Raw genomic sequence first — 7,866 nt, forward strand, 5'->3', positions numbered from 1 at the left:
CGATTCAATTTATGGCACCTGTCTTGGAGCTAAATGGTATTGTAATGTACTCATTGTGAACATGTGATCTGAATAAACCTTTTTATGTTATGTATATGTAAGTCAAATGTAATAAGCAGGAGCTGAAGCTTATTCTGGGAGTGATAAAGCGTGTCTTGTTGAGGGAGTATCAAAGGTATTGAATTACTGAGAAAACAATAAATAATCTGACAAATCAAAAGGGGAGAAGCCCCTGACGAGAGAGGGGAGAGAGAGAGAGAGAGAAATATGGACGGACAGGGATAGAGAAAATACTTAGCCGATTCTGCTGTGGCGCTGGGTCGGTTATCATTAATAGTGGAGTTGGAGGGCTGTCTGCTGTGTCCATATGCCTCTGTGCTGTACCTCTTTAGCATTATCGTATGTAATATGCAGACACTTAGTGGGGACTTCATTCTCTTGGGGTTGTTTTGTCTTAGGAGTCATGGTGTCCTGGGTTTCCATCCCTGCAAGGAACTATGTATTCCGGTAGTGGCCACAATATTGAAAGACTAATGAGGCTGTTTGGGTTGCATCCCTTCTTGTGACATACAGTCCCTTACCAGCTTTATAACTGATCCAAACCTGATGCAGGAAGGGATCTCCTCCTAACAAATCATATCACAAACCAATAACAGCATAAACATTCATTCTTCACAGAGCTAAGAATTCCAATGTTGGCTGGTATGGAGGGTCTCTTGCAAAAATTATCATGGCAACCCCATTTATGAATTACACAATGCTAATGTTGGATGCTTCAATTCTATCAAGTTCTGATGGGAATTGTGAGTGGCTGAAAAATAGGTGGCAGAGGCGGTGACAGTACTATGGAGCTCATGTGGGCTCAGACTGATAGGCTCTATCAGCCCCCTAGAGCAAGCAGGCTGACATGAATTATCACTCCTTACCAGAGGCTGTGCCCTGGACCCACCTAGCCAGTGTCAGCCACTTACCACCCAAGGAGCAGAAACTCATAAAGGGCTAAAGTGCAAAACCATCAACCCAAGCAAAAGAAATTCCAACAGACAGTCCACCACATAGAACATACTGTAGAAGTCAAATAAACATGTGAAAACTAATTCAGCAAATATCACTTACACAGAAATAGGACTTTTTCATGCTGAATTGAGTACTGGCAAGTCATAGAAAATTGTAGGCAGAGGATGTTCCATGTGTCACCCTCTGGTGTACAAATGTGCTCAGTGAAAATAAGTGTTGTCTATATGGGTTGCAGTCTCTCTCCTTCCCCCTGTGTTGCCAGTAAAGCCCTGAGTTCTGAACATGACAATCAGTTAGGAAGAAAACAAAAGCAACAAACAATGTCATTTTATTTTATTTAGAGATTGAAGTCCTCCCAGTTGGTATCACACATTGTCATCAGCAATCTTAACAGTATTCAGCAATGATAATTAAAATGTGAAGAACATGGGCTGATGCTCGTTAGTGTTCAGACAGACCAGTGGTGGGGCCTTCATAACCATAACTATCAATTCATCTACTCAGCTGACCAGTTCTACTTAACATAAAGTTTATCTCAAAGCATGAGTTGCAATATAGGGAGAGAGTCAATGCACAATAACACAGCGAGAGACAGGCTTTTGTAGCTCAATTAATTGTTTGTCTGGCTTGATGATGGTGCTGTAAACAGATAGGCATGGAAATCCCCACCCAACCAGTCTCCCCCATCTCCTCTCTTTCTCCTGATCCCATAACACTCAGGAGCTGCAGGACTGGGGTCATCATACTATAACCTTTCAGCTTTGGGCTACAGTAATCATATAAAGTCCTGGAACACTACAATGGGAGCAGAGAGAGAGAAAGAAAGAAGGAACAACCAAAAAGGTCTCTAGATAGAAAAGAGTCTCTGCTGTGTGGGTGGTGACAGACAGCAGCGCATTGGTCTGAGTGATCACGGTTAGACCCGATGGTGGGAATTGAGATCTACAGGATGGCACAAGGTGGGCGATTTCTGGTCCCACTTCTCCCACTTGATACCACATCATAGGTGTTCTGGAGGGCGTCCCTGACCTGAAGGGGGGCATACACATTGTTGAGACCATTTGCGTCAATTTCACAACATTTGTGTCAATTTCAGTGAACAAACTCTTGGCTGAAGTTGAGCGTTCTGCAACTTCAGAGGAGGCAACGCCTCGGTACTCACATCCTTTTCCTTGGAGAAGCCACCTGTTTCCAGCTTGGAGAAGACCAGCTCCCCGTTGATCTCCAACTCAAAGCTGCCTGTAGAAACAACAGCATCCACACTTATCTTCAAAACAATATGTAGGTTCAACCTTGACAACACATACACAAAACAGGCTGTGAAAACATGGTATTTTTACCAAAAGAATAGGTAAATATTACAACACATTTGCACAATACATTTCACTCGTAGCCACTGTGCTTCTGCATCTGCGGTGCTTGCTCTTTGGGGTTTTAGGCTGGGTATCTGTACTATGCACTTTGTGACAGCTGCTGATGTAAAACAGGGCTTTATAAAATAAATGTGATTGATTGGGTATCCAGCTGACCTTTTCGTCCTACAAAGCCTGACACACCTCCGCCTCAGGAAACCCCACAGCGCGACAGCCTGCTGAAGTTTCTTGTAGCGGGGCTCGTAAGGCCTGTTGGCCACTAAAACAGTGATAAGAAAGCCAAAACAGTGATGAATAATTAAAACAGCATAAAATATCAACATACAGACTAAATCTGGGTGTTAAAAGGTATGGCAGTTGCCATATTTCCATATAATTTCCATAGTTTCCGGCCTCCGTAAAACAAACGCACTTTCCTCCCAAATTTAAATTAATATAAACCTACCAGTATTCCACTCTGATCTACACCACACCCCACTTGTGGCTTTTGGCTCAGATTCTTCTTCTCACTCCTTTCTTCTTGAGTGTGCTTCGCTGGTGTAAAGAGTGTTTTGCCTGGCTGACTGAGGTGGGAGGAGTAAGAAACCTCAATTATGAAAACAAATGGAGCAATACGTAGCCTGCCTCCTTAGTCATGAGTAAGTCTAAAAAGGGTATATTAGAATACAGTTTGACTGTCCCCAGGTAGGGTTGGGACAGTGATCAACTGAAACAGACAAGTTACTAGATGATAGTTAACTGTTTTTTTCAGGTAAAACAAACAATGAAACATTGCAAAAACAAAAACAATTGACAATCAAGTCTCCAAAGGCTCATCCTTCCTGAGTTATTTCAAGTTTCTATCTGTTACTTCAGTATTGGATAAGTTCTAGAAAAACATTGAAACGTGTATTGAGACAATAATATAGCTGGGCAGGGTAGTGGAGTTCCATGTGTGTACTGGAGTCAAGACCATAGCATGAAGGAACAACACACTCCACAAAATGTAATATCTGAGAGGATCTATTCCTACTCAGAGTGAGTTGGAAACATTTCAGTTAGCCTTGATACATAGGTAGCTTATGGCAGTGGTATTTTGAACTTAACACCAGCCAATTCAGGAAGAAAAATGAAATTTTAATTGCAATTATCATTCAAACTCTTTCTAATGTAATTATAATTTCAGTGTACTTCCTGAATGTAATTAATTAAAATGAAATTGACCCCAAGCCTAACTTAACACATTCAATACAGGAAAAAACACTCGGACTCACTATGCTGTAGCCAGTCAACAGGGTTTGATCAATGAAGGTACAATGCTATGAAACTTACCAAAATGCTTACTTGCTCCAAAGGCTCTTCTCTTCCTGCTCTGTTTGTCATGGCTGGCTGTGTTGACATTACAGCGTGGGTGTAGCCAACAGCACACAAACACCTGTTCCCCCCATAGAATGATCACATGACAGTGGTATTAGATGTCTGAATGTGAGCATCAAACAAGAGAGTAATTACTGAGACTTCCTGAGTAACACACCTGAGGTGCTTTGTTGCCATGGGGATGTACTTGTAAGAACAGTTCAGACCTGTGAATGAGCCAATACTCTAATAATAACATGTTAGTATGTTGTTACATAGCACTTTAGATTTCAATTGTTTTTCCATTCTTATGGAGTTGAGTAGTTATTACTGAAGTGAAACAAAGAAGAAAAAAGACATGTTAAGTCGTTTTGAACATGACACGTTAAGAAAGATAATACTAACATATTGTATACAGTTAAATAATCCTTAATTGATTTTGTGATAGAAGTTCTCCCAATGGGTATTATACTTGACAGCCTGGGCAACGCGGAAAAATAATATTCAGAGATGATATTCAATAAACGTGTGCGCATAAACAGATGCTGATGAGGGTGTAGTTAGTGATAGACAGACCAGTGGAGATGGCCTTCAAAACAACTAAGGATTTATCTACTTGCAGAGTTCAGCTCTACTAATAGTAAAGCTGATCATATATAAAAGCCACAGAGTCAATGAAAATGCATTATCTATGATTCAGTGGCAGTATACAGGTTTGGCTACTACGGTGTTTCTCACGTTTCGGCTAAAGAGAACAGTTCAAAACAGAAACCTAGTTCACTGTTAAAGACACTGCCTGGAATGCTCCAGGCAGATTAGCTATAAAATGGACAAAAAATAATAATATATATTACATCCAAGTTCCGATAGAGATACACTAGTTTTAAAAATAAACAAAAGTTGTAATGACAGAACTGACACAAAAACCTTGTAAAAAAGTATAAGTTTCCACCTAGTTTAAAGTGTCTCCCATTTATAGACTTTAGAACACATCTTATTAAATCAATTGACAAACATTGCATTGACAGTGACAGGTTTAAGCAGCACGTTCATCAGCATAGTAGGTACAGGATACAAGTTGTGAAACAGGGCTTATGACGCTTAGAGCTTTAATTATTTTCACAGAGGGCTGAAAATAATTTAGCTCCTTCCCTTCTTGAGAGGAATTAGAACAATCAGGCAGTAACTGTCTGCCAGGCAATGAGGCTTTCGGAATATAACAGGGTGTCCCCCAACCCGTTTGCCCCTCCATCTTACGGTCTCCTCCCTTTCTCTGATCCCATAACATAGGAGCTACCAGGACTGGGGTTATCATACTATAAACCTTTCAGCTTTGGGCTACAGTAATCATATAAGTCCTGGAACACAATGAGAGCAGAGAGAGAGGGAGGAGAGAAGGTACAACAAAACCTTACGACAGGTTGTACTCTAAATCAAAGCACAGCGGCTTCAGTGGTCTTAGTCCAACTCTGCTAGTGTAGTTTCAACAGAGAGAGTTGTGTGTCACCCTCATGCCCGGTTAGTGCAAAGGCTGATGTGAGTGATGACAGTGGCAGTGATCGGGAGTGCAGCGTCTGTCTTCAGCATGCTGCTGTTCGGGAGAGGCCAGGGTTGGAGGATAGAAGGAGAGGAGATCTACAGGATGACACAAGGCGGCGGCTCTTGGTGATCTTCTCCACTGGCTTGCCATCATGGGCTTTCTGGATAGCGTCCCATGACCTGCAGGGGGATAAGATATCTTGTGTCAATGGCGCTAGTCATTGGCAGTTGACACACAGACAGTGGGTCAGACATTAAAATGCCAGCTTTGTAAGAACTTAACAACTTACGTCGTCTTCATATGGGAAGCCGCTTGTTTCAAGCTTGGAGAAGACTACTTTCCCATTGATCTCAATCTCAAAACTGCCTGCAGAAACGAAAGCATAAAATCAAGGCTAAACAATGTAGTCTTTGAGACTAAAGTAGAGACATACACTCACAAGCCAGTTTATTAGGTACCCCACCCTGTTCACGAAAATGGTTAACTCCTACAGACAGTGAGTCACGTGGCTGTGGATTGCTATATAAAGCAGGCAGACCAGCAGAGGCATTCAGTTACTGTGTGATTGAATGGGCAAAACGAGTTACCTAAGTTACTTTGAGCGTGGTATGATTGTCGGTGCCAGACACGTCAGATCCAGCATCTCAGAAAATGCCGCCCTCCTGGGCTTTTCACACACAACAGTGTCTAGGGTTTCCCGAGAATGGTGCAAAAAACACAAAAATCCAGTTAGCGGCAGTCTTGTGGGCTAAAACAGCTAATTGATGAGAGATCAAAGGAGAATGGCAAGAATCGTGCAAGTTAACAGGCAGGCCACAAACTGACAAATAACGGCACAGCACAACAGTGGTGTGCAGAACAGCATTTTAGAACGCACATCTCATTGATCCTTGTCACGGATGGGCTATTGCAGCAGACAACCACACCGGGTTCCACTCCTATCAGCTAAACACAAGAAGAAACGGCTCCAGTGGGCACGCGATCTCCAACACTGGACAATTGAGTAGTGGAAAAACGTTGCCTGGTCCAACAAATCCCGGTTCCTGATGGTAGAGATTTGGCGTAAGCAGCATGAATCCATGGACCAATCCTTCCTGGTGTCAACGGTACAGGCTGGTGGCGGTGGTGTACCACGGACCAATCTGCAGCAACTGCATGATGCCATCAGTGTAGACCAACATCCCTATGGAATGTTTTCCGACTTGAATAATTAATTCCCCGAAGAATTCAGGCTGTTCTGGAGGCAAAGGGGGGGGTCCAACCCAGTACTAGATGTATACCTAATAAACTGTCCAGTGAGTATATCGCTACACAGAGGAGAGAATATGTAGCTATGTCAAAATACTTCACATTAGTACTGTGTCCTTCCCAACACTGTACGTACCTGCATTGTCTGTAGTAGGCTATGTCGAAAGGACCAACTTACCTTGCCTTCCTACGAAGCCTGACACCTCTCCGCTTCAGTGAACTCCGCGGACAACCCGCGCGAGTCCTGATAGCGTCGTACCCTCATCCACCGCTAAAGACAACGACAAAACAAAAACATGACTTAGTGATCAATAATTAACCCTAAAGTGGTTGGGGGGAAATGTCCAACAATGTTTAAGGTAAACATTCACCAACTAACGTTAGCTAGCATAAAACACAGCCCGTTTCATAATCAATGTGTGGGTACTATCTGTGCTATGAAGGTGGCTAGTTCGAACTGCTAGCTAGCTAGCTAAAACGCATGGGAGCTGCTTAGAAAAAAGGCGAATAATCAAATAAATGGAAAATAAACATACCAGTATTCGACTTTGACTTGCACACCCATGGCTGTTGAAGAAGCTAGCTAGCTAGCTTGCTAGTTCCTTCTTCTCGATACGCTGATTCTGGTTTGACCTAGAGACACAATTGTGTAACACAGATGCTAAAAAGGCTAACTAGCTAGCTAAAGCGTATGAGCAGAGAAATGCTTTCGATTGGTGTAAAAAGAGGTGGGAGGAGCGAGAAAAAGCAGGAAGAAAATACTAGCAGGGACCTGTTCCAATACTTTTGAAATGCATCCATCCTTTCCCTTTCTTCTTCCCTTCTATGGGATTATTGATCCGTTTGAATGGCAAATACTATAGACATATAGGTGAGGTTTGGGGCGTTATTGATCACACTACAATGAACAATCCAACTTTGTAGCAAAAAAACGATTGCAGTAGTAGTATTTTAAAACAATGGACAATTGTCTGTCCACCGCATAGTTTGCCATTTTGTTTATAGGAATGCAGTCAAAATTAATGTTTGGTATGCAAGATTGCATGAATTTAAGTTTAATAATTTACTTACCTGAATCAAACTGCACCCCATTCATTAAGAAATGCTTAACAACATGATTTATATACTGCCTCTCAGTCATTGGAAGTCGACATAGGATAATAACTGTACAGATGTACTGCATCAATGAAAGGTGGGCTGGGCAGATGACAAACTCAGACGGATGAGTTATGTCATAAAGTTAAGTCAATAAAGACCAGCCTAACTATTTTCTTCCCTTATCTTTTACTATTGCAAGGCATGCTGACCCAGAGGTGTGGCTTGTCGCTGTCTCTTTAACTGCAATAAATGGCT

General features: G+C 42.1%; 1 pseudogene; it reads right to left on the reverse strand.

Annotated features, from left to right (window-relative positions):
• Positions 1–5,360: 5,360 nt before the first annotated feature.
• LOC123491303 lies at positions 5,361–7,234 on the reverse strand (annotated as a pseudogene).
• Between the last annotated feature and the right edge of the window lie 632 nt (positions 7,235–7,866).

The sequence above is a fragment of the Coregonus clupeaformis genome, chromosome 7, assembly GCF_020615455.1.
Source record: "Coregonus clupeaformis isolate EN_2021a chromosome 7, ASM2061545v1, whole genome shotgun sequence".
In the NCBI taxonomy this organism is placed as follows: Eukaryota; Metazoa; Chordata; class Actinopteri; order Salmoniformes; family Salmonidae; genus Coregonus; species Coregonus clupeaformis.